The sequence below is a fragment of the Engystomops pustulosus genome, chromosome 10 (genome assembly GCF_040894005.1).
Source record: "Engystomops pustulosus chromosome 10, aEngPut4.maternal, whole genome shotgun sequence".
Lineage (NCBI taxonomy): Eukaryota > Metazoa > Chordata > Amphibia > Anura > Leptodactylidae > Engystomops > Engystomops pustulosus.
The window spans coordinates 33,863,464-33,891,265 of NC_092420.1; the positions used below are offsets into that span (position 1 = coordinate 33,863,464).

At 43.7% G+C, this 27,802-nt stretch overlaps 1 long non-coding RNA gene across 1 annotated transcript; it reads left to right on the forward strand.

Annotated features, from left to right (window-relative positions):
- Positions 1–26,931, forward strand: LOC140104893 (uncharacterized). Its single transcript, XR_011850444.1, has 5 exons — positions 1–107; positions 4,395–4,476; positions 22,106–22,226; positions 22,720–22,866; positions 26,843–26,931. It is a non-coding gene; the product is annotated as an uncharacterized lncRNA (long non-coding RNA).
- Positions 26,932–27,802: the final 871 nt, after the last annotated feature.

The window sequence follows — 27,802 nt, forward strand, 5'->3', positions numbered from 1 at the left end:
CCGATCTATGACTCATAGATCGCGCCGTCTGTGTCTCCACACTGCAGGGAGATGAAGAGCCTGGATGCAGATCATCCTGTCAGCGCTGCGAGGGATCGTCTGGAAAGGTGAGTGAACTTTTATTATTTTATTGTTTTACAGGGGCCCAGAAAGGAAGATAGAAGATAATTTATATATATTAAGGGGCAAATATATAGTGGAGGGGGGTATTTATATATGGAGGAGGCACTGTATAGGGGACGAGGGGGATGTAATTTATATATAGAAGAGTCACTGTATATGGGGGGTGTATTTTATATATGTTGAGGAGCAAATGTATAGTGGAGGGGGGTTATTTATATAGAGGAGCCACTGTATGGGGAGTGGGGGGTGTAATTTATATAGAGAGGAGCCATTGTATAGGGGACGGGAGAGGGTGTAATAGTGTGGTAGTATTATTCAGTCATGATGCAGTGGTAATGGTAGTGGTGTGGTGGTATTATTCAGTCATGATGCAGTGGTAATGGTAGTGGTGTGGTGGTATTATTCAGTCATGATGCAGTGGTAGTGGTGTGGTGGTATTATTCAGACATGATGCAGTGGTAGTGGTAGCGGTGTGGTAGTATTATTCAGTCATGATGCAGTGGTAATGGTAGTGGTGTGGTGGTATTATTCAGTCATGATGTAGTGGTAATGGTAGGGGTGTGGTGGTATTATTCAGTCATGATGCAGTGGTAATGGTAGTGGTGTGGTGGTATTATTCAGACATGATGCAGAGGTAATGGTAGTGGTGTGGTGGTATTATTCAGACATGATGCAGTGGTAATGGTAGTGGTGTGGCGGTATTATTCAGACATGATGCAGTGGTAATGGTAGTGGTGTGGCGGTATTATTCAGACATGATGCAGTGGTAATGGTAGTGGTGTGGTGGTCAGAGGTTGCATTAACGCCTCACCACGCGTCATAGACGCGTGATGAGGCGCCATTACCCCCCAAAATAATTGCCATGCGTAAAAAAACGCATGGCAATTATTCCCTGTAGCGCGCAGGCTGAGCGGTTCAGCGCGCGCTGCAAATGAGGGAAATGTCTATAGAGCGATCGCTCAGCAGGACACGTGACTCAGTGTCAGGGGCGGGCAGGAGAGACCCGCAGCGAGAGCGCAGGCCCCAGGCGAGGCATGTGGGCAGCGGGCTGCCGCTCCCCGTCCTGCTCCAAATGCTGCCTGCGTTTATGTGATCGACGGGACCGGGTGAGTGTGTGCAGTGTCCTGTGTGAGTGTGCAGTGTCCTGTGTGAGTGTGCAGTGTCCTGTGTGAGTGTGCAGTGTCCTGTGTGCAGTGTCCTGTGTGAGTGTGCAGTGTCCTGTGTGAGTGTGCAGTGTCCTGTGTGAGTGTGCAGTGTCCTGTGTGAGTGTGCAGTGTCTTGTGAGCGTAGTGTGTGTGTGAGTGTGCAGTGTCTTGTGAGCGTAGTGTGTGTGTGTGTGCGCGCAGTGTCTTGTGAGCATAGTGTGTGTGTGCGCAGTGTCCTGTGAGCATAGTGTGTGTGTGCGCAGTGTCCTGTGAGCATAGTGTGCGCAGTGTCCTGTGAGCGTAGTGTGCGCAGTGTCCTGTGAGCGTAGTGTGCGCAGTGTCCTGTGAGCGTAGTGTGCGCAGTGTCCTGTGAGCGTAGTGTGCGCAGTGTCCTGTGAGCGTAGTGTGCGCAGTGTCCTGTGAGCGTAGTGTGCGCAGTGTCCTGTGAGCGTAGTGTGCGCAGTGTCCTGTGAGCGTAGTGTGCGCAGTGTCCTGTGAGCGTAGTGTGCGCAGTGTCCTGTGAGCGTAGTGTGCGCAGTGTCCTGTGAGCGTAGTGTGCGCAGTGTCCTGTGAGCGTAGTGTGCGCAGTGTCCTGTGAGCGTAGTGTGCGCAGTGTCCTGTGAGCGTAGTGTGCGCAGTGTCCTGTGAGCGTAGTGTGCGCAGTGTCCTGTGAGCGTAGTGTGCGCAGTGTCCTGTGAGCGTAGTGTGCGCAGTGTCCTGTGAGCGTAGTGTGCGCAGTGTCCTGTGAGCGTAGTGTGCGCAGTGTCCTGTGAGCGTAGTGTGCGCAGTGTCCTGTGAGCGTAGTGTGCGCAGTGTCCTGTGAGCGTAGTGTGCGCAGTGTCCTGTGAGCGTAGTGTGCGCAGTGTCCTGTGAGCGTAGTGTGCGCAGTGTCCTGTGAGCGTAGTGTGCGCAGTGTCCTGTGAGCGTAGTGTGCGCAGTGTCCTGTGAGCGTAGTGTGCGCAGTGTCCTGTGAGCGTAGTGTGCGCAGTGTCCTGTGAGCGTAGTGTGCGCAGTGTCCTGTGAGCGTAGTGTGCGCAGTGTCCTGTGAGCGTAGTGTGCGCAGTGTCCTGTGAGCGTAGTGTGCGCAGTGTCCTGTGAGCGTAGTGTGCGCAGTGTCCTGTGAGCGTAGTGTGCGCAGTGTCCTGTGAGCGTAGTGTGCGCAGTGTCCTGTGAGCGTAGTGTGCGCAGTGTCCTGTGAGCGTAGTGTGCGCAGTGTCCTGTGAGCGTAGTGTGCGCAGTGTCCTGTGAGCGTAGTGTGCGCAGTGTCCTGTGAGCGTAGTGTGCGTGTGTGTGCAGTGTCCTGTGAGCGTAGTGTGCGCAGTGTCCTGTGAGCGTAGTGTGCGCAGTGTCCTGTGAGCGTAGTGTGCGCAGTGTCCTGTGAGCGTAGTGTGCGCAGTGTCCTGTGAGCGTAGTGTGCGCAGTGTCCTGTGAGCGTAGTGTGCGCAGTGTCCTGTGAGCGTAGTGTGCGCAGTGTCCTGTGAGCGTAGTGTGCGCAGTGTCCTGTGAGCGTAGTGTGCGCAGTGTCCTGTGAGCGTAGTGTGCGCAGTGTCCTGTGAGCGTAGTGTGCGTGTGTGTGCAGTGTCCTGTGAGCGTAGTGTGCGTGTGTGTGCAGTGTCCTGTGAGCGTGTAGTGTGTGTGTGTGTGTGCAGTGTCCTGTGAGCGTGTAGTGTGTGTGTGTGTGTGTGTGCAGTGTCCTGTGAGCGTGTAGTGTGTGTGTGTGTGTGTGTGCAGTGTCCTGTGAGCGTGTAGTGTGTGTGTGTGTGTGTGTGTGTGCAGTGTCCTGTGAGCGTGTAGTGTGTGTGTGTGTGTGTGTGTGCAGTGTCCTGTGAGCGTGTAGTGTGTGTGTGTGTGTGTGTGTGCAGTGTCCTGTGAGCGTGTAGTGTGTGTGTGTGTGTGCAGTGTCCTGTGAGCGTGTAGTGTGTGTGTGTGTGTGTGCAGTGTCCTGTGAGCGTGTAGTGTGTGTGTGCGTGTGTGCAGTGTCCTGTGAGCGTGTAGTGTGTGTGTGTGCGTGCAGTGTCCTGTGAGCGTGCAGTAGTGTGTGTGTGCGTGCAGTGTCCTGTGAGCGTGCAGTAGTGTGTGTGTGCGTGCAGTGTCCTGTGAGCGTGCAGTAGTGTGTGTGAGCGTGCAGTGTCCTGTGAGTGTGCAGTGTCCTGTGAGCGTGCAGTAGTGAGTGTGCAGTGTCCTGTGAGTGTGCAGTGTCCTGTGAGTGTGCAGTGTCCTGTGAGCGTGCAGTAGTGTGTGTGAGTGTGCAGTGTCCTGTGAGCGTGCAGTGTCCTGTGAGCGTGCAGTAGTGTGTGTGTGCGTGCAGTGTCCTGTGAGCGTGCAGTAGTGTGTGTGAGTGTGCAGTGTCCTGTGAGCGTAGTGTGTGTGCAGTGTCCTGTGAGCGTGCAGTGTCCTGTGAGCGTGCAGTAGTGTGTGTGAGTGTGCAGTGTCCTGTGAGCGTAGTGTGTGTGCGCGCTATGTGTGCTATGTGTATTACAGAAATTTTCATACTCCTCAAAAATGGTGAGAGGAGTATTTTTACCCTTCTGGAAAAATGTTAGTGCGACCTCTGGTGGTGGTATTATTCAGACATGATGCAGTGGTAATGGTAGCGGTGTGGTAGTATTATTCAGTCATGATGCAGTGGTAATGGTAGCGGTGTGGTGGTATTATTCAGTCATGATGCAGTGGTAATGGTAGCGGTGGGGCGGTATTATTCAGACATGATGCAGTGGTAATGGTAGTGGTGTGGGGGCACAGTGTGGTCATTTATGGTGTGAGGGGTATATATGATATATGTGGGGTACATTGTGGTCAGTTGTAGTGTGAGGGGTATATATGATATATATGTGGGGGCTCAGTGTGGTCATTTATGGTGTGAGGGGTATATATGAAATATGTGGGGGCGCAGTGTGGTCAGTTGTAGTGTGAGGGGTATGTATGATATATATGTGGGGGCACAGTGTGGTCAGTTGTAGTGTGAGGGGTATATATGATATATGTGGGGGCACAGTGTGGTCAGTTGTAGTGTGAGGGGTATATATCATATATGTGGGGGCACAGTGTGGTCAGTTGTGTTGTAAGGGGTATTTAAATATATGTATATAGGATGATGCAAACCATGTCTGTTTTATAAACCTGCAGAGATGAGTCTTGGCTGCAAGAAGTCTCCCTGAAGATTAGACAGGAGAGAAGAGACAACATCAGGGGCGTCACCTGAGGACTGGTATCTACTATATAGTTACTATATGCTGGTACATACTGGTCTGTCTGTGTAGGTTATTACATAGTATTGCAGTATTATCCAGTCATTATGTAGTGGTGATAATCCTGATGTAATGTTATTATTTGGGCCTGTGCCTGAGGTGTCATTAGTGATATTGCCTTTTGCTTGTGGTGTTCATCAAGTTCATCAATAAATGGAGTTTATATGTGGTAAATCATTGGTAATACTGGTCTGTGTACAAAGTCTTGTGTTCAGTATCAGGATGTTGGTATTTTATTTATGTTGTGGTGATGCTGTGGGTTGCAGTTTCGATGATAGTTTGAATTGGTAACAGTATTGTGGTATCATTATCTGGTAGTAGTATGGCGCTGATATTTGTAATAGGATAACTATGTGGTATCTTTTTTTCACATATATTGTTGTGGAAGGGGGCCCCGCGTTGGCTGCCGAGCTGGGGGGCCCCATCTTAAATGAGGTGCTCCATACTGCTGGGACCCTTAATCTGGCCCTGAGCGTGACATGTAAGGCCCATGTGTCTCTCTCATATTTACCTATCCATCCATCTTTTATCTATCTCTATCTTTCATATATCTATACATCAGTCTCATATCTTTATATCTACATCTACATTTGCCTTTACAAACGCTCAAGGGCGGCATGCTGCCCGATCCACATTTCCAGTGAAATGGCATGTAGATTCTTAGGGACAAACAGTATGGGGGACATTAATCATAGTGGGGTCTCATGTTCGCTTATTTTTGCGCCTGGTTTGTTCTTCTTTTTGGCTCCTGATCTCTGATGGATCTAGTTCTGCCTTAGTAAATGCACTTTGGAATTGTCTCATGTCCGATTCATTTGCGCCTAAATTAGCGCCAAATTTGTCTCAAATTGTTAGATCTCTTTTGTGAACAATAATGAAAGTAGACTGAGAAAAGATGACAGAACGTTCAGGGCTTCATCTCAGCACAAAAACCTATCATTGTGATGTAACTGCAGGGACTAAAAGTTACAGAGATGTTAAAAAATAAAAAATAAACACCAAATTAACGAGATGCGCCAGATTTTTGCGCTAAAAAACCCCTCAAAACATTCTAACAGACTTTGATTAATGTCCCCCTATATTTTTTTAAGAAGAAATTTGCATTGCAGCTTGAAGGCCATGTTAACACAAACTAAATCCACATTTATAATAGATGAAGATATGCCTAAAGAAGTCATTCCCATAATGTGCAGCGCTTTACAAAGTAGTTTATAAAGGCTCCTTATCACAGTGGCACCGAGACATCTTGTTGTCTGTTTTTATATCTTTATTTGTAAAATATGACTACAGGCGGTCCCTTACTTAAGAACACCCGACTTACATATGACCCATAGTTACAAACGGACCTCTGGAGGTTGGTAATTTACTGTACTTTAGCCTTAGGCTACAATAAACAGCTATACCAGGTATCAAAGGTGTCTGCAGTTAAGCTTTATTATTAATCCTGGTTCTTATGATAACCCACATGTTTTAAAATCCAATTGTCACAGAGACCAAAAAATATTTTGGGCGGAGTTACAATGATAAAATATACAGTTCCGACTTACATACAAATTCAACTTAAGAACAAACCTAAAGAACCTATCTTGTACGTAACCCGGGGACTGCCTGTATTTTTACACTTGTGTTGAGGGCTCCTTGACTTTTTATAAAAACTAAGAAAATTGCAATGAAACCTGAGTGCACTGCCACGTTAGCATGTCCTATAATGGCAAGATGGCTTGAACTATGTTTATAAAGAAAGGAATAAAGCAGAGGCCTAAAATAGAGCTTAAATGGGTTTGCACATGAAAGAAAGTTCTCAAATTTGAACCCCTAGTGATTTCTACACTATAAAGATCATTTTTAGCCCCTTTCTTTACAATTTTACTTAGTTTTATTGCTGTTGTTGCTTCTATCACTCAGTGATGGTTAGTGTAAAATTCTAGAGTGTGGACCGGGACTTTCTAAGTAGACACTTTATGATTCCTCTAGTGCTGTGAGTTACAGTGTGCTGACAATGTGCTTAGATAATCAGGGTACAGGGTTTATGTAGACATTTATTTAGCTTCTGAACATTCCACTAGTATCTGACACAAAGAGAGATGAGAAAGATCAGAGATGAGAGATAATGAGATCCATGAGATGCACATAAAACACAATGACACAGTTGAGTCCTGCTGCATTTGAGCTATAACAAACGCTGTCAGCTCTACTAAATTTGAGCTATAGCACACACACAGTGCCCCCCCCCCTCCTAGATAAAGACCCTATCTTGCCTTTAGCTGGTAGAGTAAGTGCATGCTGCTTGCCAGCATGAAGTGTCTGTGAGTGTCTGCAATTGGGGACTACACCAGGACTAATAAGATACAGGTTGGAATTATGTCTGTGAAATGCTGTATTTTTAATAATAACTTTTTAATATAACTTTTTATATATATTTTTTTATTAATAACATTGAATGTGTTATTTTGTTGTCCTGAATATATTTAAAGCAAATCTAACATTTGTTTCCAAGCATTGTGAACCAAACATACCTTGAGAATGCTGTCGCTACACTGATGCAGATACATATCTCGTTTAATCCCTGATCCAAGTGGTCTTGCTAAAAAAACAATTATAAAATTCAAGAACTTGGGAAAGCTGGATTGCATACTGGCTGCTGTTCATAAATACATTACACAGAGCTTCCTGAACTGTCCAGACAGGACAAATCAACCTGAGCTGGATGACTCATAAACAGCAGCTAAGGAATGGTGCAGCGATTGATTACTTCTGCCTGTCAGGGACAACACACTGATTACATCATTCTCTGGAGCAGTGCATAATTAGAGTAAGAGGAGAAGCCTCATTAGGATACTTTTATCACTGTTTTTTTTTCAGAAAAAACACTGAATTAAGGGATTAAACAAGATATGTATCTGCATCAGTATAGCTACAGCATTTCTAAGGCATGTTTGGTTCACAATGCATGAAAAGAAATGGTAGATATCCTTTAAGAATCTTGTGGGAATACCCCTTTAAGCTTTACAATCCATAAGGTCAAACAAACTAAGCCTAAAATTCTACAAAGATGTAGTTGTTCCACATACCCTTCCATTTATGTGCTTATATAACAGAGCACTGTGACATCCTCACAGCAGGTTTCATAAAAAACACCTCTTTTGTTAAGTGGATACATACCCATGCAAAATTTAATTACTGATTTCCCCCTCCCTATCATTTTGCATTTGAAAGGCCTTAAAATCAATTAGTTTTTACAAGGTCTGGCCCTTACAATTTAGCTGGAAAAAGGCAATAAATGACCTGGATAAATAGAACACATAACAGCAAGTAGTGATGGGGTTTTATAGTAAGCTGTTATCTAGCATTATGCAAGCGGATCTTCTCTAAGTGGTCTTTTCAAAACGCTGTCCTCCTTGTGGTGCCATCACCACTTCACGTAAATGTTCGCTCCTGCGGCGCGTTCTTCCCGATTCCAACTGATCTCAGTTTATCAGTGAGCAGTCAGTAATTAAAGCAAATATATTTCTACAATCTAGCAAATTAGTCCAGCTTTGTATCCTAGATTTTCACCTTCAGAACTTTCCCCTCTCATTTACTGTCTGGATAGACTTTGGCATGAGTTCAAGTTGTGCTAGTCATCCTCAAATATCCATTTAATCCTCATGCTTTACTATGAATCATTTATGTTTGTCTATTTGCACATTTCTACTTGAAAACCAGAGCACTGGTTACCAATTACAATGCGTGCTTAAAATGATACGGGATGTCATGTTCAACGTTCATCAAGGTTTATTTCATCTCCGGCTCAGTCTGTGTACCGAAGGATTTAGGGATGTGTCTGTTTGACTCTCTGGGCAGCTTGTATTATTATGTCCCTGGCAGAGTTACAGTCTATAGTTTAAAGAGGTCCAGTGCCAAAAATCAAAATTTATTCTGATGGAAAAGAGACCTTAATTTTTCTGTGGTCCTAAGTTTTCTGTCTGTTTTCTGTTCCTGATGACGCATGCCATTAGTCAGATTCTAACAATATGCAGAACTTAAAGGAAATCTACCAAGGGCACTCAAGCTCCTTCTTTTTAACAACCACTTTTAAAAGTATGCTTATACCTTACCAGAGCCCCTCAGTGTTGTAGCTGTTACATTGGGGCATATTTACTTACCCAGTCCTGTCGCGATCCTGCGGTGCATTGTCCGACGAGGATTCACTAACATCGTGCGTCCGAGTTCCTGCATGTGTCGCTGCTGCGCCGAGGTCCACCGGAGTGTTTGATCTTTCGACATAAATACTTTTTTAAATTCTGCGGTTTGTCTGAATCCGTCAGGTTGTCCAACGGCCCGCCCCCTGATTTCTGTCTTGTGCAAGCCGGTGCCGATGCGACACAATCCGATTGCGTGCGCCAAAATCCCGGGGGAATTCGGTGAAAAACAGAAATATTCGGGAAACCCGACGAAAGTGCGGTTTTCGGACCCTTAGTAAATGAGTCCCAGTGTCTAAACCTAACCCTTGCTCCTGTTTAGCAATTCCTTCTACCTGCTGTAATCTCACAGAAGTTTCAGCAGACAGTGGGAAGGTGGAAGTGTAAAAACCTGTGAATTATCAGCAAAGAAGAACTCTGATAAGGCCCACAGAGCACTTGTGGCTTATAAGCATAATTTTTAAAGTTGCTTTTAGAAGGAAGAAGACCATGGATAATACAAGAAGATAATCACTGTCATAGAGTCAGGATCTATGAGTATGGGCCCCTGGTCTATCATGATTGATTTTGATGGTAGATTTCCTTTAATATTTGCCTCTGAAATTAGAGCTACAGAGATGTATTTTAATGGGTTCCTCATAACTGTAATTTTCAAAAAATCTGAAAAGGGTCATCAGAGACATTTTCTTACAATCGACAATGCTTCAGGACAACAGATTATGGATGCTTAGAATTATGCATATGTAAATTTCAATATCTCTAATAAATTTACCCTTTGACTTCACAGGACCTACTGGACAATTCAGAACCTTTACCAATACATGTTTACAGCACATCTGTCCATGTCAAGGATCGCAGGCACACCCATACCCCTCGGTGTGGCCGCGCTCCCCCGAACCCACACTTACCTCTCCACGATCCTGCTCCCGTCCAGGCTAGGCCGCACGCATGTCCCTGCTCCCACAAGCAGGGACACGATGGCACTCGGAGATTTAAAGGGCCAGCACACCGCTGGTTGGTGCTGGCCACTTCCAGGTTTTCCTTAAAGACCGGTCTGCCGGGATTCACTAAGGTCGTGCGCCCGATATACAGCAGGTGTCATTACTGCGCCGAGGTTTGCGGTCACGACCCCCGATTTCTGTTGCGTGAAAGCCTGCGCCGTTGCGCCACAATCTGATCGCGTGCGCCAAAAACCTGGGGCAATTCAGCGCAAATTGGAAATATTCGGGAAAACCTGACAGAATCCCGGCCACAGGACCCTTCGTAAATGAGCCCCTATGTGTTGTCTGACTAGGCACTAGGCACCTGGGAGTGGCTATAAAGGAGCAGTTCCTCCCCCATCCTTGGGAAACTGCTCCTCCGTGTGTCCTTTTTAAATATATGAAAACGCCCATTATTTGTCTTAGCGTCCCCTGCTCCTCTACAGCCAATCCCGAGTGATGGGTGTTATTGGGAGCACACAATAGGTGTACTGAACACTGTTTCTCTCTGTTCACTCTGTCTCTGCAGATTGGACCTTGTGGCTCTGTAGAAAGACCATGAGGTCTAGAGCTTGTGGTGAGACCATGTGCTCCTCCCTGCCCAGGGATTTTATACTTCCCCTAGTCAGGTGGTAGCATCTCTCCAATCACACTCCAGTTTACAATACAGCCAACTCATTGGTCAATATCTTACACCCACTTAACTATTGCCTGCTCAGGCAGAGGCTACAGCTGCAGATTACCTGAGATCTCCCTGCCTTATCCTTTGGGTGAGTTGCTCAGACTCACTCGATGGATCCAGATAGGTAGAGGGTCTTATTTGCAACTACCACCTTGCCCAAACATTGGCAGGTGTTGCAAATGCTGGCTAAAAAAGACCTTGGTACTGTATTGTATTGGGAATTTGTGCTGTAAAAACTAACTTTATCTGGTGACAAATTCTGCAGTGGTAAGCCATGGCTGGGACAAGTGGACATGTTACTTTGTTCCCAAAGCTCATCATATGTGAGTTGCTAGACACCACTTGAAACAAACCTGTTTCAGGACTGTATTGTAATGACTAACCTTTTAGTGTGGGTGACAATGATATCTGGGAAATGTTACATAATGACAAAAGACTGTTTCAGCCATTGTCATAGACAGGGATTATAAACTGTAAGAGCGGTAACACTCAGCATAAGTGCAGTGAGACACTAGGAAAAGAGGCTTGGTTATTGTTCATGCAAGTAATAATATGCTCTTGAAACTAGATTCTCAAAGTGAGACCCAGGAATTTATTCTAACTGCCATATTGGAGTATGGATTTTCCCGATATGGGTGTAACGTCCGTGCCTGAACATCGCTCTATCCGCAGTTGGCGGAATACATGGCATATTTGTGTGTGAATTGTGGCTTAATTCTTGTGTTTGGATTAACTGAGCAACACCCTGTTCCTTGCATTTTAGTTCTGCCCAGTAAGGGTTATTAGCTTGATGGACAGTATCCTCCATTGTGCTACTGGGGGCGTGTCTGGGATCGGCTTTATATACCTGGCTGCTCCCATCTTACCGGGCTGGTTATTTTGAGTCTGACCTGAGTATACTTGCTTGATCTTGATTTTTACCTGACCTGTGTTTATTCCCGTTTGTTCTTGACCTGTCTCGAATTGTCTGCCTGTATCTGTACCTGACCTGTATATTATCTGCTTGATCTTGACCTGACCTGTGTATATCCTGCCTGTACCTGTATCTGGATCTGATCTGTGATTATCTGCCTGAAGACCTGTATATATCTATTGTTTTGTCCCTGTCTCAGTCCTGTGTTTGTATTCTGTGCACCAGTGTGAACACTGGTCTATTCCTGTATTTCCGTTACCTGTCCGCTCCACCATCCAGCAGCTGTCAGACTAAGTAAGTGTCCCCTGTCCTGTTGTAGGGTAACTTAGGGACCGTCAGTTAGGTTCCTGATAGGCTAATTAGAATTGGCCTTGTGGCATTTTTTGCTTTTTTCTGGATCACCACTGTAGGACAATAGGTTGGACTTTAAAGATTTGCATCTGTATACAACCTAATACTATGCAAAACCTTATATATTTTGTGTACAATTGTGTATTCAAGTATTTTTCTATATAGCTCAGTTAAAGGTAAAGTAAGTTATACTTGCCAAGCACATTCCAAAAGTATGTTTTTAACATTCTTACAAGTATGTATGCAGGTTAAAATAAATTGAGTTCCTAGATCTACGGTGAAAGATATGTGAAAGATCAAACCTCCTCCCTTTAATAACAATCCAAGCTACATATCATGCCTGGAAATGGTTAATATCCACCCAGTCTGAAGTAGAGGAAATCCCCCTGCCCCCCCCCCCACAACAAATCCTGATTACCCTCCTAGAATTAAATATAGAGAACTTAAATATGACCCTATGGCAGTGGTGGCGAACCTATGGCACGGGTGCCAGAGGTGGCACTCGGAGCCCTCTCTTTGGGCACCCAAGCCATAGCCCAGCACAAAATTCACCATTCAGGACTCAAAACCTGAATCAAGGAGGTGTGGACAGAGCTTGATTATCATTGTAGCCTCTTCTCTGGACCCATGATTCATCCTGTCAAGGGGACTTTATAGGGAAACTATAATAACAATCCAAATTTCTCCTTATTTCTCTTGTATTGGTGTCACCAGGGCGCCAATATGTTTGAATCCTGTGAATTACCGTAAATTGGCACTTTGTGAAAAATATCTGGCTTTTGCTTGTAGTTTTGGCACTCAGTGCCTCAAAGGTTCGCCATCACTGCCCTATGGTATATCAATGGTGTTCAGATTTTTTTCCTCTTTATTTAAACAAAATATAACGTCTTCTCCAGCCACTGCTTCCCATTATCCATTGATCCAGTTATTACCCATACTTTGATGGCTACCAAACTCATTATCACCAGGCACTGGAAGGAGGCATACTGCCCTAGCATGAGGTGAACACTAACTGCCTATATGAAAAGTACATCTCTGTACAAGAGAATAGATACCTTAACCCCTTAAGGACGGAGGGTTTTCCGGCTCATTTCTCGCTCTCCAACTTCAAAAATCCATAACTTTTTCATTTTTACGTGTACAGACCTGTGTGAGGGCTTATTTTGTGCGTAACAAATTTTACTTTCCCGTAATGTTATTTATTTTAACATGCCGTGTACTGCGAAGCTGAAAAAAAATTCCAAATGTGGAAAAATTGAAAAAAAACTGCACGTGCGTCACGTTCTTGTGGGCTCAGTTTTTACGACTTTCACTCTTCGCTCCAAATAACACGCCTACTTTATTCTTTGGTTCGGTGCGATCGCGGTGATACCAAATTTATATAGGTTTTATTGTGTTTTAATACATTTTCAAAAATTAAACGAATGTGTACAAAAAAGAAAAAAAATTTTTTGCCATCTTCTGACGCTAATAACTTTTTCATACTTTGGCGCACGGAAATGTGTGAGGGGTCATTTTTTGCGAAATGAGGCGACGTTTTCATTGCTACCATTTTGAGGTCTGTGCGACATTTTGATCATTTTTTATTTCATTTTTTATGTTATGTAAAAAGGTGTAAAAGTCGCATTTCGGACATTTGGGCGCCATTTCCCGCCTCGGAGGTCACCGCCGGCCGTAACCGTTTTTATATTTTGATAGATCGGGCATTTTGGGACGCGGCGATACCTAATATGTCTGTGATTTTTACTGTTTGTTATGTTTTATATCCGTTCTAGGGAAAGGGGGGTGATTTGAACTTTTAATATTTTATTAATTTTTTTTATTTTTTAAACTTTTTTTTTTCTTTTTTTTTTCACTATTTTTTAGACCATCTAGGGTACAATAACCCTAGATGATCAGATCGCTCCTACCATATACTGCAATACTACAGTATTGCAATATATGGCATTTTTGCAGGTCTTACATTACAATGAGCCACTGGCTCATTGTAATGAACCTGCATAAACCATGCAGCCTCGTGTCAAGAGAAGACCCGAGGCTACCATGGTAACCGATCGCCGCCCCCCGATGACGTTCGGGGGCGTGGCGATCGAAAAAAAGATGGCGGCGCCCACGCGCCGCCGTCTTTTAAACGCCGCCCGCGACTTTGCGGGCGGCGTTTAGAGGGTTAATAGCCGCGATCGGTGCAAGCACCGACCGCGGTTATTAGCGGTGGGGGTTTTGTGCAAAATGCAAAAACCCCCACCTCTGTATGAAGAGGACTCAGCCCGTGAGCCCTCTTCATACATCCCTTATACCTCTGCGCCGTAGAGCTACGGCGCAGAGCGTTAAGGGGTTAAATTTTAAAAAGATTGGGATTTATGGATAAATAGTCCTAACTACCAAGTGTAATATATACACTCTCGAGTCTCTCTCGGGTAGTTGTTCAAACTGTTTTCTGTTGTTCTATATTGTATCCTGAATTTGTTTTGTACTGTTATGAACTGTTCAATATAACAGAAAGTGTACTCTTATAAAACTCTGATTTCTCTAAGGCTGCATTCACACTAACATTGCCCGCCGTACCGTAGCATGGCGGGCACAGAGCAGCGCGTGGGGAGAGGAGGAGGGGGAGAGCGCACGGTGCCGTATGGCGTGAAAAAATAGGACATGTCCTATTTTTCACGGGGTCAGGAGCGGTACGGTGCCCCTGTTTATGGGGGATGTATATTGGCCATATATACGTCGGCCGTATATACGTCACCCTTGCGTTAGTGTGAATGCAGCCTTAAGCAGAATTTATTTACAGCAGCAAGAAGATGGCTGAAGACACCATTACAATATATGAAGCCACTATTACAATTTCTGTATATTCTTGAAAACATAATAAAAACCATAAATAAAAATTCAAGCCGCAGATTTAAAACAGAGACTGTTGCACCACGGATATCCTACCTCTATATTAGAGGAGGTGCTTGAGAATGCACGTGGTACCCCTGTCAATAGACGTGCCTAGCATAGCGAGAGTAGCAAGGACACTCACACTAAGGGTAGAGGACGCATGGCTTTCTCGTTTGGCTTTAGTTCACATGAGCGAGCCATATGTTCCACCATTCACAAGAATTGGAAAATCTTGGAAATGGATGACCAACTTTCTGAAGTTACTAGACATAGCCCGTCTCTTAGAAACCAATTAGTCTCCAGCCAATTTTCTACATTTAGTTCTACCTGGTTGCAGACGTGTATTGCAGAAAAATGTAACTTCAAATGTGGATCATGTAATTTTTGCCGCATTAATATGCAAACCAAATTCATTAAATTAGTCAGTACACAACATGAAGTTAAATCTTTCATGAATTGTAGATCCACCTTTGTGGTCTATGTAATTCTGTGCCCTTGTGAGCACTATTATATCGGCAAGACCATCAGAAATTTATTTACCAGATTTCGTGAACAATACAATTCGATAGGCACAGGAAGAGGCTTCCCTCGGTTAATCAATCATGTTAGAGATAGGCATGGAGGTAATCCTAAGGTGTTGAGGTTTGCGGGTCTTCAAAAGGTAGAGGTGGATCCCTAAGGTGGTGACCACCCCAAGATCCTATTACGCCAAGAGGCTAGACTCATTTTGAAATATAGTGCACTAGGTATTATGAGGTTAAATGATAGGAATGACTTGAGTGTTTTTCTATAATTCAACGTAGCGGTTCATCAATTTTTGACGCACCGCATGTATAGTATATGTATTATTTGTAGTAATTGTTCTCTGCATATATCTATACAATATTGTTTCTTACGCTGTTTTTCTGTTCCCATCTTTTGCATGGACTTATTATTATCTTTACCTCATCCTGCCTTCTATCATTACTTGCAATATCGTGCTTGGCATTCTCTATTGCTACTGTAGCCACAGTTTTAGTGACTACTTTTACATAAAATGTTTCTTATTCTAACAGTTCGTTGGTCTTAACACTACCTAATGTATGTCACAGTTTTAGTGACTACTTTTACATAAAATGTTTCTTATTCTAACAGTTCGTTGGTCTTAACACTAGCTAATGTATGTCCCGCAATTCACTAAGATCATGTGCCCGAGTTCCTGCATCCGTCGCTTCTGCGCTGAAGTCCACCGGAGTTCACCTGCTTCTTCCCGGTGCTTGTAAGTGCGTGTCTTGCGACACATTTCTTAATTTAAAATTCTGCGCTTTGTCCGAATCTGTTGGGTTGTCCGACCGCCTGGCCCCTGATTTCTGTCGCCAAAATCCGATCATGTGCGAAAAAATCCTGGGGCCATTCGGCACAAAACGGAAATCGTTGGGAAACCCGACGAAAATGCGCTCTGCGGACCCTTAGTAATGAGCCCCATTGTGTTTTTATGTATGTTGTGTACTGTTACCAAGACAACGTGAACCCGGGGTGGGTATTTTACCTGCACTCCGAGGTCTTGCGAGCTCCAAGGTTTGAGAAAATGCATACTGCTCGAAACGACCCGTCGTCTCTGTGTGGCATGCATCTTCCCTGCTATGTATCCCTACGCACAATAAAGCGTTTTGTTTCCCCGATACCGGTGAGTGCTGTCTTCTTTTCTACTGTTTTGGATTGCTGAGACGCACCACGTGCACCCCGGTTTTGGACCTTGTATATGCCAGTTCACACCTACAGCTGCATCTGCTGGACATTACTCCTTTATGCTGTTTTTGCCTTGGAGAAGGTAGTGCCGGTCACCTTTCTCTTGTTTTCTTATCTTATGCAATGTGAACCTTTGCTTAAAAAATGATGAAGGAATGACTGTCCATGACAGCAAACCAAACAATAGTAACATACAGCATAGTTCTAACAGCTGGTAAAGCAAATACTTTTGTGTCCTACACTAAGATTTGTTTTTCATGTTCTTTTGCTTTTTCAATTTCTCTGACTCTTTTAAGATGTCAAATTTTAAAGTGCATTAATTTTGGACACCGTAATGCACTTATTTATTGCACTCTGCTAATCACATAATTGCACAGGATGAAAGCGCCTCTTTTTCCCTAATGAATGTTTTTTTCTGAGGATTGTCTGACAAGTAGCATAGTGCCACTTGGTAAACATTATTATTTCTTCACAAACCAAGCAAAGAATACCACAAAGCACTCACACATACATAAAAGAGACTCAGTAAATGATGTCACTGTACATTTGCTAATTGTTGGTTTGATGCTAGTAATGAGAGACATTATAATCACATGAAAGTCAGTTTCAAAGTCACAGTCTTCGGTATATATATGTGACACATTGAAGCTGGTGGACCCGTATGAGGTGGTAGCGATCCCGGATATGACTCACAACAGGCAGGATTTGCGTAGCCATACGGCGACGAGTTGATTTCCGAACCTGGCAGTTTCTGCTTACCTGTGGATCACCATGCACCGTCCCGTGATCCCCTTCCATGTCCCGTTAGGAGTGTCTAGGTTCCTTTCCAGTTTCTCGCTGTATAGAGTATTCCCAAAAACAAGATGGCCATGTTGTGTTCTCTTTCTTTTCTACGCATGCCTGTACTTCTGATTCCGATTGCTCAGCGAAGAATAATGGACACAACTCCCTGAACAGGAACATTACTGAGTTGTCTCATGCAAATTATGATTGATACATATGTTAATACATTACTGTGTACCCTTGTTTTTAATTTTTGCACTAGCACTTTGTTCACACAATTTGGTTTGTGGATCGTGCCTCTGTTACCAGCTATGGCGTTGCGGTGGTAACGATGGAGACACGATGGAGTTGCCTCTTAGTGTCCTAAACACTTCAGTTTTTAATTTTATTGGAATATGTAACACTTTATTCACTGTATATGGAGTATATGTTACATTGTATAATGTTTTGTGGATTTATACAAGGTCATTGTTTTACACACGTGTCGGTGATTGTTTCACCGCTATTTAAGTCGGCTGACTTTTAACTCACTATGCTTGAGAATGCCTTGATCGAAAAGGCGAAACGTTGCATTACTATGGTGGAATAAAATTATCTTTATTTAATCCCACGGAGTGCTGCTTCACCGTTGACTGTTACTTGATCTTGGGGTCGGTGTTGGACCCTTTGAGAAGATCTGCACCTGATTGTTCCACATACACAGTGCTGCACCATATCTATTCCTGGACCATATATATATATATATATATATATATATATATATATATATATATATATATATATATATATATATATATATTGTGGGAAATTTGGCCCAGTAGAGTCTGAGGTAGCGGGTTTTTCAAGACAGTGACACGAAAATTCAGTCCAAACAAGTCTCGCCTGCGTTTATTCCAACAGCTGGAACAAAATAAAACAGCCTTCACATACAGGCATCAAAACATGAACAAAATCCTACCTGTCAGGGTGCTAGCTAAACAGAGTTCCTCTAACTCACCACTAAAACATAAAGGATGTCGCTGCTCCCGGCACAGAAGTCAGGGCTGTGTGTGCTCTCCAGCCTTTCTCAGAGCCAACTCTCTCAGCTCTGCTCAGCAGCTTTATGCAGCCTGATTAGGCTGCTCCCACCACCTGTGTCCAAGGTGCTGAGCAACACATCCTCCACATTAAGGCCTAGCATAGTAGGAAAACCCAGGGGAAACATACTTTCCACCCACATGCAAAACTGTTGCATGTAAAAGTGTGTATGTACCAACCCAGTTGTTGAATTCCACTTCTATAATTAACTCGCATTGCACAACAATTTCCCCAATTTCTAGTACAGGTATCATATATATATTGCTCTGTACTGTACTATATACACTACAGACCAAAAGTTTGGACAAACCTTCTCATTCAAAGATTATAAAAATTGTAGATTCACACAGAACGCATCAAAACTATGAAATAACAGATGTAGAATTATATACTTAACAAAAAAAGTGTGAAACAAGTGAAAATATGTCTTATGTTCTATCTAGGTTCTTCAAAGTAACCACCTTTTGCTTTGAGTACCGCTTTACACACTCTTGGCATTTTCTTGATGGGCTTCATTAGGTAGTCACCTGAAATGGTCTTCCAACAGTCTTGAAGGAGTTTCCAGAGATGCTTAGCACTTGTTGGCCCTTTTGCCTTCACTCTGCGGTCCAGCACATCCCAAACCATCTCAATTGGGTTCAGGTCTGGTGACTGTGGAGGCCAGGTCATATAGCATAGCACCCCATTCCTCTCCTTCTTGGTCAAATAGCCCTTACACAGCCTGGAGGTTTTTGGGATCATTGTCCTGTTGAAAAATAAATGGTGGTCCAACTAAACACAAACCAGATGGAATAGCATACTGCTGCAAGATGCTGTGGTAACCATGCTGGTTCAGTATGCCTTCAATTTTGAATAAATCCCCAACAGTGTCAAAGCACCCCCCAGGGCCGCATCTGCCATGAGGCGAGATGAAAATCTCGCTTCAGGCGGCAGATGCCCGATCCTTGATTAGAGCGGCACCCTGGGCGTCTGTAATGTAGGTGATTCGGGCGCTCATTGCCGCCCGAATCACCCACTATGAAATTAATCGCGTCTGTTTCTTTAAGAACCCAGACGCGATTACTATACAGAGCGGAGATGGGACAGGGGGCGTGTGTATGTACGCTGTGACCTGACAGCGTGCACTGCAAGCATCTCCAGCCTGCTGACAGGTTCTCCTGTCCTACCGGCCTCCATGTGCAGCTAACAGCAGTGAGGAGCCATGAGTGAAGCTCCCACTCTCAGGACCTTGTGCAGGGAGACCGGAGGACAGGAGGAGCAGCAGGAGACTGCAGGTGGAGGAGCCCAGGAGTGTGCCGAGCCTCAGGACCTGAAGAGTCACTGGATCCAGCAACACACGTGCAGGCCGGGTGTCGGGTGTCACAGGTTTGCAGGCAGGAGCCTCTGAAATGCTGGCTGTAACCCCTGCTGTGCCAGGGAGCAGTAAAGAACAGAGCTCAGGTACTGACCAGAAGCAGAGGGGCTGGATGTGCTCCAATATCAGGTTGTTAACCCTTGGTGTGTGTATGGAGGCAAAATTTCCCCAAAGATTTTATAAACTCTTTACCTCAACTCTTTGTTTACCTATTGATTTTTGCTCAGCTTTGTATAGATAGGCTGAGGATACTGGTAATTACTATATAATTCACTTGCATCAACTAATCCTCCATCCGCTACTGCTTATTTCACCTGTACAGAATGAACTAATTCAGCTACAAATGGTATTCCTCATAGACTGACCTACTGGTACCTGGTATCCGCTATTGTATATTCCAGCTGTATAGCAACTATATTATGCCCCATGTGCAGAAAGTGAACTAATTCTCTACCAAATACTGTAGATTCCACCTGCATAGACTAAGCTAAGCCTTTATCAGATACGAATAGTATTTTCCATTCTTAGCGACTGAACTAATCTGGTGTCTACTGTATATTCTATCGGTATAGCAGTACGCTTCATCTGCAAAAGATCTTTTTATCAACTACAGGTGGTCCCCTACTTAACACCCGACTTACAGACGACCCCTAGTTACAAACGGACCTCTAGATGTTGGTAAGTTACTGTACTTTAGCCCTAGACTACAATAAACAGCTGTAACAGTTATCACAGGTGTCTGCAACTAAGCGTTATTGTTACTCCTGGTTCTTATGACAACACAACATTTTTAAAATGGGAGTCGGGGGGCAGCATTTTCAATTTTCGCCTCAGGCAGCAAAATGGCTAGAATCGGCCTTGGCACCCCCACACGATCACACCTCCTCCTCCATGCTTCACAGTGGTCGCTGCTGCCCCGAGGTCCCCTGGAGTTCACCTTCTTCTTCCTGGTGCATGTAAGTGCGTGATCTTGCGCCACAAATTGTTTTTTAAATTCTGTGTTTTTTCCGAATCCATTGGGTTGTCCAACAGCCATGCCCCCCGATTTCTGTTGCGTGAAAGCCGGCGCCGATGCGCCACAATCCGATCGCATGCGCCAAAATCCCAGGGCAATTTGGCGCAAAACGGAAATATTCGGGAAACCCGACGAAAGTGCGGCGTTTGGACACTTAGTACATGAGCCCCATTAAAACGAAGCACATATTTCCATTGGTCTAATGTCCATTCCTTGTGTTCTTTAGCCCAAACAAGTCTTCTGCTTGTTGTCTGTCCTTAGTAGTGGTTTCCTAGCGGCTATTTTTACTTTGAAGGCTGCTGCACAGAGTCTCCTCTTACCAGGTGTTGTAGGGATGTGTCTGCTGCTAGAACTCCCTGTGGCACTGTGGATCTGGTCTCTAATCTGAGCTGCTGGTAACCTGCAATTTCTGAGATTGGTGACTCGGATGAACTTATCCTCTCCAGCAGAGGTCACTCTTGGTCTTTCTTTCCTGGGGTGGTCCTCATGTGAGGTAGTTTCTTTGTAGCGCTTCATGGTTTTGCAACTGCAATTGGGGACACTTTCAAAGTTTTCTTAAAGTAATGATGGCCATCATTAGCTCAGCTGCTTTTTTTCAAGCCATAATACAAATTCTAACAGTCTATTCAGTAGGACTATCAGCTGTGTATCCACCTGACTTATAATCTTGCCTTTATAAGGCAAGAAATCCCTCTTATTAAACCTGACAGGGCACCTGTGATGTGAAAACCTTTTCTGGTGACTACCTCTTAAAGCTGGTCAAGAGAATGCCAAGAGTGTGCAAAGCAGTAATCAGAGCAAAAGGTGGTTACTTTGATGAACCTAGAATATAAGACATATTTTCAGATGTTTCATACGTTTTTGTTAAGTATATAATTCCACATGAGTTAATGCATAGTTTTGATGCCTTCATGCCCTTTGATGCATATATATATATATATATATATATATATATATATATATATATATATAATATACACTATGCAGGCAGTCCCATGGTTACATACAAGATAGGATCTTTAGGTTTGTACTTCAGTTGAATTTGTCCCTGTGACAATTAGATTTTCAAAATTTTGTGCATCATGGGATTATTAATAAAGCTTTATTACAGACACCTTACAGGGGATCATTGCAGCCTGGGACTAAAGTCTGTATATAAATTATAACATGGATATTGCTACCACAGGATAATTCAAATACGAAAATAATGAACTCCATTTAACCTATATTAACACTAACACATTTGTTAATTTAACCATGAACCCTATAGAACAAATGAATATTACCATACAGGACAGTAAATATAAGACAGTTAAATTAAGTTAATTTCTGCTGAATAAGAGGATGTTAAGGATTTGCAAGAAATTGGAAAGAAGAAATTCTCTGACAGCCTAAGGTACTTCGGTCCAACACTGACAGCTTATCAATTTATACTGTAAATATACTTATACTTATAATCTGCTTAGAATCTGCTAGCCAGGGAACAGACATTAAACACTTCTACTTTGTTTTACTTGTTTTCATCTCAGACTGGTCACTTGCTGAGTCATGTAACTCTAACCGTAGGACACGTAAAAATGATTTTGGAGGAAATTTATACATAATGGGGCACATTTACTTAACCTGTCCTGTTGTGATCCCCAAGGTGCGTTGTCCGATAAGGTTGAAGTCCGGTGCGATTCACTAAGATCGTGCGCCCGATATCCTGCATGTGTCGCTTCCCCCGCTGAGGTCTGCCTGAGTTCACCATCTTCTTCCTGGTGCATGTAAGTGTGTGTCTGCGACACAATTTTGAAAGTTAAATTCCGCCGTTTGTCCGAATCAGTTGGATTGTCCAACGGTCATGCCCACGATTTGTGTTGCATGAAAGCCGACGGCGATGCACCACAATCCGATCGCATGCGCCAAAAACCCCTGTGCAATTCAGGGAAAATATCCGGGAAACCTGGCGGAAATGCGTCCGAAGGGCCCTTATAGTAAATGTGCCCCAATGTGTGTTTCATTACAAATATCTTATACATGTAGGTATGCAGGGAATATATATTCCGCTACTCACTTCAATCATTCCAAGTATATACAAGGATAAACAGAAAAAGGTGGCTTTTTTACTGTGTCACACATCAATTATGACTTCCATTCCATACCATCGTTTAGTGTCCAAAGGCAGCGGAGAAAGTGTTGAATAGCTTTCAGAAGCAGTAGAGTTTCTGCATACTAGTAAATACACTGATACACATGGTAATATATTTTTCTTTACAGGAGTTCATGTGGGTCATAAACCTAGAAAAATTATTGAGCTGCTCACAGATGAAAAAAGCCTGAAATCAAAGCATGACAAAGCACAACACAGAAAAATGCAAATGTACCTCTGTAGGCCCAAGAGTGTGTACATGCCACAACCTACAGGTGATATTATTTTACAATTGTAAATGACTTTTACTAAGTACTGCTATACATTTAGATTGTAACTTCATAGGATAAGAGAAATAAATTGAATATTTTATATTTAAAGGAAAACTACAGTGTGCTTTTGTGCATTATGAACCAAACATACCTTGAGAATGCTGTAGCTACACTGATACGGAAACATATCTTGTTTAATTCCTGATCCGAGTGGTTTTGTTAAAAAAAACAATTATAAAATTCAGCACCTTTGGAAAGCTGGGTGCCCTGGCTGCTGTACATAAAGACATAAAATGGAGCTTGTCCAGAGAGGACTGAGTCGAATCATCCTGAGTTGAATGACTCTTACTCAGCAGCTGGGTCCAGCAATTGATTACTTCTGCCTGTCAGGGACAACATAGTGATGACATATTCTCGGCTTAATCTAGGCTACAGCAGTGCATATTTAGGGTGAGGAGAGCGCCCTGGCGGCCACAGGAGCAACAGAGCCTCATTATCATAAATTGATCAATGTTTTTTCAGCAAAACCACTCAGTTCAGGGATTAAACAAGATATGTTTCTGCATCAGTGTAGCTACAGCATTCTCAAGGTATGTTTGGTTCATAATGCACAAAAGCAAATGGTAGATTTCCTTTAAGGAAAAATGCACTCCAATCTACAAGAATCATGAACTCCCCCTTACTCCCACAGGGAGCAGCCATCAATCTATCTGCAGATAGGACATTATGGGGGTCATTTATCTTAGGCTTTTCTCTTATATTTGCGACAAAATTTGCAACTTTTTCACTAGCCTAGCAAAGGTAGATGCGCGAAAAAAGTGTTGCTCCTGATATATTATAAAATCCAAATGAAGAAGTGTAAAAACAATCTGCTCACCTCCCCTGCTCTATAATATAGTGTTTGCATATAGGACACTATGAGGCACATTTACTTAACCGGTCCTGTCACGATTCCTGCTGTGCGTTCCCGATGATCATGGACTCCGACGAGATATACTAAGATCATGTGCCCGATATCCTGCATATGTTGCTTCCCCGCTCAGGTCCGCCGGAGTTCACCATCTTCTTTGGTGCAATTGCGCCAAAATCCGATCACGTGCACCACAATACCCTTTTAAATGCAGCACAAATCGGTAATCGTCAGAATATCCGATGTTTGTGCGGTCCGCGGACCCTTAGTAAATGGGCCCCTATGTATAATCTGCTCAGCTCTACCTGCACTTCAACATGCTGCCTGAAGATAGGACACTATGCTCCAAACTAATAAAAGTAAAAAAATTTTGTACATGCCTACTGTATATGTGAAAATCCTACAACTTGTCTTTATTCCCATGGCTAATAACTATTCCTTGAGTCTTTCACAAGCACATGCATGCTTGGTTTTCTCAATGGACTGATTGATGTAAGCCCTTGTGTGATACCTCCGGCCATCTGATTCATTCATACTTCATCTTGGCCTCTCATTCTATGTGTGGATATTTTTCAGAGTGTAGTTTTAGCTAAATGTAAAGTTTTTCTAATACTATTTACCATTGTCCTAGTTCAAATTTAACAGCAAAATGTTATTTTAATCCCCGGGGAATGGAGAAAACACAATCAATTAAGAAACTTGTTTGTCGAAGTATAAATTTGCAATCAAATAAAATAAGACAGATTATAGGTGTTCTCTGATTAGTGTATTTGGATAATCAACTGTATGCCCTACATTACTTAGAGTACACAGAATGTTGTCAAATGAACGTGATATACAGTATTTATTGTCTATTAGTAATGCTGAAAAGAACAATTAATGTCAAAGCAACAGGGGATACTGCAGTCTTGCTATGTAATATTAGGCTTCATTCACATATGGACAGTCTGGGTAAGTTCCTTAGAATTAGATCCTGTTAAACCAAGTCAATTTCTGTAAAATACATTACATAGGTGAGGAAGAGATTTGCAAGACACAAGAATTAAAATACTGTAGTTAATAGAATATAAGATTAGGGACAGTCCAAGATTAGAAAAAAAATGTATTTTTCATAGTTTGCACTTTGCTTGCAGGATAATTAGTGGATTCAGGGCAAAGGTTAAAAAGTTGGAAATATTCCTGAGACAAAGACTTTAAGTACTCCCTCTGTCTACATGTTAAATAAGTAACATTTTTTAAAAGTAATTAATATTATACGCTATGTACAGGATTGGTGATAAAATGACGATTGAGGAGGGTTTGTCTATGGGACACGACACCCACCAATGACACAAGAAAAGGGGATATTGATGCTTCAGTTTAATGGATGTGCATGCACAGTACCTTACCATACAATTCCTATGGATATGAAAGTACAGCAGATAATGCCATTAGACGCCATTCATTTTGGCATCAGGGTCTTGACAAATAATCACACAAGGAAAACCAATGGAAATTTAAGAATATAACAATAAACTACTGTACCAAGCAAGAATGGTAACATAGTCCACGGAAAACAGTATCCAGCTCACCTGCCTCTTATGAGGGCATATCTCGGTGCATGGAGCTCTCCCAAGCCTCCTAAGGGTAAGAATTGTATCAATTAAAGAATAGATCCAGCACTCGGAATTCAATGCAGTTCTTTCAAAATGTATTGATGAAAAGCTCTCACAAATCCAGACATAGGAGCAGATTTACTTACCCAGTCCATTCGCGATCCAGTGGCGCGTTCTCTGCGGTGGATTTGGGTCTTCCGGCGATTCACTAAGGCAGTTCCTCCGACGTCCACCAGGTGCCGCTGCTGCGCTGAAGTCCGCCGAGGTCCGCCGGAGTGCACGATCCATTACCGGGTGAAGGTAAGTGCGTGTCTAACGACCCTTTTTTTTTCAAATGCGGCGGTTTCTCCGAATCCGTCAGGTTTTCGGGGGAATCCCCCCGATTTCCGCCGTGTGCATGCTGGCGCCGATGCGCCACAATCCGATGGTGTGCGCCGAAATCCCAGGGCAATACAGGGAAAATCGGTGCAAAATGGAAAAATTCGGTTAACCTGTCGCAAAAACGCGAATCGGGCCCTTAGTAAATGACCCCAATAGTGTAACGCAGTGTGCCATATTTCGGCAAGTAGCCTTAGTCTTGATGAAGACTAAGGCTGACTTCACACAAACATATGCCCTCCCCTCTCCATAGAGATGCACAGCGTATGGCCATGCGCACAGGGAAAGTTAGGACATGTTCTATCTTTTCCCTGTGTACGGAGTGGTATGGTGCTGCACGTGTCCCGTCTATGGGGAATGCATGTATAACTGCAAGCTTGCCGCAGGGGCATCACTAGGTCAAATGACCTGTGTCCCAAATGTCAGCTGTCCGGGAGGATTTCCCCACTCTCATCGCTAGCTATGTCCTCAGGACCTGCGGAGTCATGAAAGGGGGCTGCAGAAGACATGAAAGGGGGCCGCGGAGGTCATGAAAGGGGGCCGCGGAGGACATGAAAGGGGGCCGTGGAGGACATGAAAGGGGGCCGCGGAGGTGATGAAAGGGGGCTGCGGAGGTCATGAAAGGGGACTGCGGAGGACATGAAAGGGGCCTGCGGAGGACATGAAAGGGGCCTGCGGAGGACATGAAAGGGGGCTGCGGAGGTCATGAAAGGGGGCTGCGGAGGACATGAAAGGGGGCTATGAGGACATGAAAGGGGGCAGTGGAGGATCTTTATTGGGGATATGAGGACATTACAGGGGGTTGCAAAGGACATTACAGGGGGCATTTTTTGTGTCATACGTCTGCCATAGGAGTGCCCGGTATAGTGAGCTTTTTGCGCCACTGTGCCATAGCTGGAAAAGAAACTTTCCGGAAATAACAGTCTGGCTGCACGACTTCATATGGAGAGGGGAGGAGTAAGGAACACTCCCACCTCTTCTTCAGCAGTCCTGGACCAGGTGTAGCTTGCATGTGTGTGTGAAAGGGGCTTTACAGTAAAGGAGAAAAAGTGTTTGAACATAAGAACATAACATTTCTGTGTGGTAAACTCCACAGGGGTGACCCGTGGCTGAAGAGGAGACGTGGTGATGCTGGGCTTAATGGAGAAGATCGAGAAACAACTACACATCACCTTGCGATAGAAGTAATAGGTAGGGATTTCTCCTGTGTTTTCAGTAACTATTAGGTACAGTTGTTATAGGCACAACCACACGTGAAGGGGGTTATGTACAAGATACACTACTGAAAATTTGGTACATATGTATTGGGGCCATGCCCCAGATCTTTTGCAACCCTAGCAATGCCCCTGGCTTGCGGCCATACATACGCCCCCCATACGTTCATGTGAATTTGGCCTAATGCTTCTTGCCGAAACGCGTCAAATTGGAACTGAGTCCATTTTATAGACGGAAATGTCTGGCTGATGAGGTAAAAGACAAGATTCTTCACTTTACATATCAAAGCGGTGCAGAACTTTTAACAGATATATATGCATAGTGCATAGTAAAAACGCATCATCTTTAATTTCTTGTCTAGAGAACTTTTCTAGAAAACCAACGACTAGACACTAAACCACCAGTCACCAGGGACCTTCAGTTTCTAATTTCTATGCACTAAACACCTAAATATTGAACCACAAGTGATAAACCACTATACTTCAGGGAATAGGGCACAAAACCGCAGGAGAAACAACTAGAGATATAGGTTTAGCGTGCATTGCTTTACTACAGCTTACCGAAATCCCCTCTGTGATTTATTTTAGATGGGAAATTTCTTCTTTATAGCATTGCCGAGATGTAGTTATTAGTGTATACGTACATAGTGTAATGGACAGCTGCTTGTGGACCCAATGTGCCACCTTACTCCCAAGTGTTCCCTTATCAAGAACAGTTGGATCATTATACGAGCTCTGATACCTTTTGTGTCACCCCATCATCCTCATAGACTGTAAGCTCTTGCAAGTAGGGCCCTCACTGCATATGACTGTTTGTGCTCACTACAGTATCCAGGGGTGTA